The sequence below is a fragment of the Triticum dicoccoides genome, chromosome 7B, assembly GCF_002162155.2.
Source record: "Triticum dicoccoides isolate Atlit2015 ecotype Zavitan chromosome 7B, WEW_v2.0, whole genome shotgun sequence".
In the NCBI taxonomy this organism is placed as follows: domain Eukaryota; kingdom Viridiplantae; phylum Streptophyta; class Magnoliopsida; order Poales; family Poaceae; genus Triticum; species Triticum dicoccoides.
The window spans coordinates 295,418,160-295,422,793 of NC_041393.1; positions in this window are offsets into that span (position 1 = coordinate 295,418,160).

The following is a 4,634-nucleotide window of genomic DNA, read 5'->3' on the forward strand; positions in this document are numbered from 1 at the left end:
TCCACCAACTGCGGCATGTCGCCAGGATAAGTCATCGATGTCTCATCTCACATCGGTGATGCATAGGCCAGTGCGGCAACGGATTTGTTAAAATTATGCGTACTTAGGTTTTGTTTTTAATACTGATCTTTTGTTAGGGCAATGTTTAGGTCAATTGGCTCTGTTTAATTACTAAAATTGCTCGATTTAGTAAGTGTGGTCTATGTGCTGTACGCTCTTTTGTGTGCCCAAATTGGCAAGCGATGTTAAATTATGCAATGATGTACCCGGGGAAATTTCCACCAAAATTTGAATTATCAAACTCATCCCATGCACGTAAAGCAGAAGAATCATTTGTGATGCACACAATCGTTCAAAGTGAATGGTATCCGGTGGCACCACACGCAAAGTTTCTCTCCACATTTCGACATTTTTGGCCTACCACCGAAATATCTACCCCCACCCCCCCTGTCTCCACCCCTTTTCTCCCCGAGCACAAGTCACATTTCCCCTGTTTCCTCCTTCCTTCCTTCCTTCCTTCCTTCAAAGCTATAGCCGCTTCCTCGCTTGCTTCCTCGCTTTCGCTGTCTTGCATCCTACCGCCGGGGTCGCCATGGTCTTTTTCAAAGACCTCTCCAGCGGTTCCTCCTCCGACGACAACTCCTTCAACACCCGAGTATGCCTCTCTTCCCTCTCTCGGGCTATGAATGGAATGAAGGATTTTTACTTGGCGGTCGATTTGAGTCATTTCTTCCTCTTGTAGTTCCCTAGGACCATCAATTGCAACGAATGGAGCAGGGTGGCTGAAGATATGTTTGCTCGGTGTCACTATCAATCTCCATGTGAGACGCCAGTTGCGTTTGAATTTGTGGACAGTGGGAGGAAGTTTCTGTCATGTGCAAAGGAGGTTAGACCCTCTTTCGTTGTTACAAATCATTTGTTAGATGTGATTCAGACACTTTCACGGTCCCAACCCATTCATACCACACCTTCAACCAAACGCATCCGAAGACAGTGTCACAGTTTGTACCTAGTATCTAAAAATGTTGTCATCTCATCAGCGGTGCCATTAGAAAGTTATTTGGCACCGCTTCAGCAGTTTGTGCAGCCAACTTTGGTCCAGACATCCGAATAGCCAAGCAGTAAAATACTAAGTCTTTCTAGCACAAAGGAACTAGGTATCAGAGCAACTAGGTGCTCCGGAGTTCGGGTCTCTGATTTTTTCCGCTACATCGGCTCGCCAGTGCAGGGCACCGGTGCTAGATGTAGCAACAATTGTCTTTACACAGGTGTTGGCATAAATAGTGGATGTCCTTAGTGCTATTAGTTCTATGTTACTAAATTTGTGCATGTACACACCTGTTAGTATCAATTTGCTGTCATCCAAACACTGTCGCTATGCTGTTGCAGTTATATTTACCTTCCTCTTAAAATGTTCAATTTGCTATTTATAGTACATGAGTAAGAACTTGTAGCATTGTTGTAGTAAATTATAGCTTCTGACGTTTCAAAATTTGGTTGTTGTCTCAGTAGCAATTAATTCATTTGCACATTGATCTTTTTGAGAAGATATGTCATAATTAACCTGTTTCTTTAGTTTTTCAATATAAGTATTAGTGATTTTCTATTTTGCTATAAACCCATTTCCCCTACAATTGTTGTTGATCTAGTTTTAAATATTATAGGATGAAGGGAAGTGTTCTTACTTAGAGTGGGTTGATCAAGGGTGGCCACAGTCTTTGAAGATGTGCCTAGCAAAGCTCTGGAGCATGTATGAGGAAGAGAACAGATGTAGGATTAGAGATAGTGTTGTCAACGCTGAAGAATATTTGAAGATGCGGCATAGAAAGAGGAAGGTGGAGAATGAGCTTGGATTTTTTAAATTAGACTTTGCTAAGATGGTGTTGGCGAAGGAGGAGGCACTTTCCCAGTTGGCCAGTGCAAAACAGGTTCTTACTGAACTGAAAGCAGAGGTGGATAAGACGAGCCTATATGATCTCAATTAGGTAAATGAATATATTGTTCTTATGAACTTGAACTAGCTATATGTTGTATTGTGCTATTTTCAGGTAGCTATCGTACTGTGATGTTAAAATATATCCATGTGCCTGATATGAAATTGGCAAGCAGCTGTTCGATATGAAATGTGAATTTGCATATTACTGGAATTATTAATTGTAAACTAATAAACCTGCTAAATGGGTCACGGAACTTTGCAAACGGTTCTAGCAGTAAAAGCACTTTTGATGGATAGTCCAATGCCACATAGTTTTCTTCATCAAATCGTGTATGTAGTTGATAAAAGCAAACGGTTAACCAAGGTAGAGCGTGTGTGATAGTTACACCTATCACACACGAGTCTATACATAAACCTGTGTGGGATGTACATACGAAAGGAAACATTTTCCATGGATTGACTGTGTGGGATGTACATACGAACAGAAACGTTTTCCCTGGATTCACTATGTGGGATGTACATACGAACAGAAACCTTTTCCTTGGATTGACTATGTGGGATGTACATAAGAATGGAAACGTATTCCTTGGATTGACTGTGTGTGATATACATACGAACGGAAATATTTTTCTGGGATTCACTTTGTGGGATGTATATACGAACGGAAACGATTGGGGTTCTATGCCTCGCCCGATCGCACACGAGCTCATTTTACCCCAGCCTATGTGCCAGGAGGGCCTATCCCCGACGTTTTCTGGGTCGTGTGGGAAGGACCCCCTATCACCCGCACTCACTTGGCAACAGTTCCAAATGCCGTCACGGAAAGGGGTTAAAAACCGTGTGTATAGCACCTCATTGTACAAGTGAGTGAGCTCCTCCTGGAGGACCTCACTGTCGGGGTACACAAACATGGGTGTATGTTTCCCCCTGACAGGCGAGTCTCCAGCACGACAACAACAAAGCAAACACTGGTACATCGAGGTGCTATACAGACAGTTTTTAACTCCTTTCCACGACGGCATTTGGAACCGTTGCCAAGTGAGTGTGGGCGATAGGCGAGTCCTTCCCACACGACCCAGAAAACGTTGGGGATATTCCCTCCTGGCACACAGGCTGGGGTAAAAATGAGCTCGTGTGCAATCGGGTGAGGCATCAAAATCCAATCGTTTCCATTCGTATATACATCCCATGCGGTGAATCCCAGAAAAACATTTCCGTTCGTATGTATATCACACACAGTCAATCCAAGGAATACGTTTTCCGTTCTTATCTACATCCCACACAGTCAATCCGGGGAAAATGTTTCCATTCGAATGTACATCCCACATGGTGAATCTAGGGAAACCGTTTCCATTCGTATATACATCCCACACTGTCAATCCAGGGAAAATGTTTCCTTTCATATGTACATCCCACACAGGTTTATGTATAGGCTCATGTGTGATAGGTGTACCTATCACACACGCTCTGTCCTTGGTTAACCATTTTCTTTTATCAACTACATCACACACGATTTGATGAAGAAAACTGTGTGGCATTGGGCTATCCATCACAAGCGCTTTTACTCCTAGAACCATTTGCAAAGTTCCATGACCTATTTAGCAGGTTTATTAGTTTTAGATTAATAATTCTAGTATTACACAAATTCACAGTTCATATCGAACAGGTGTTTGCCAATTTCATATCAGGCACATAGATATATTCTAACATCACGATACAATAGCTACCTCAAAACAACACAATACAACATATAGCTAGTTCAACTTCATAAGAACAATGTTAGAACAATATATTCATTTCCCTAATCGAGATCATCCAGGCTCGTCTTATGCACCTCTGCTTTCAGTTCAGTAAGAACCTGTTTTGCACTGGCCAACTGGGAAAGTGCGTCCTTCTTCGCCAACACCATCTTAGCAAAGTCTGATTTAAAAAATCTGAGCTCATTCTCCACCTTCCTCTTTTTATCTCGCATCTTCTAATATTCTTCAGCGTTGACAACACTTTCTCTAAGCCTACCTCTGCTCTCTTCCTCATACATGCTCCAGAGCTTTGCTAGGCACATCTTCAAAGACTGCGGCCACTCTTGATCAACCCACTCCAAGAAAGAGCACTTTTGTTCATAGTATATTATTTACAACTAGATCAGTAGCAATTGTAGGGGCAATGGGTTTATAGCAAAATATAAAATCACCAATACTTATTTTGAAAAACTGAAGAAACAGGTTAATTATGGCATATCTTCTCAAAAAGATCAATGTGCAAATGAATCAATTTCTACTGAGATAACAACCAAATTTTGAAACATCAGAAGCTATAATTAACTACAACAACGTGATACGTCTCCATCGTATCTACTTTTCCAAACTCTTTTTCCCTTGTTTTGGACTCTAATTTGCATGATTTGAATGGAACTAACCCGGACTGACGCTGTTTTCAGCAGAATTGTCATGGTTTTAGTTTTGTGCAGAATAAAAGTTCTCGGAATGACCTGAAACTTCACGGAGATAACTTCTGGAATAAATAAAAAATATTGGTGAAAAATCAACTGAAGGGGCCCGCACCCTGGCCACAAGGGTAGAGGGCGCGCCCTCTGTTCTTGTGGGCCCGCTGGACCTCCACCGACCTCAACTCCAACTCCATATATTCACGTCCGGGGAGAAAAAATAGGAGAGATGGATTCATCGCGTTTTATGATACG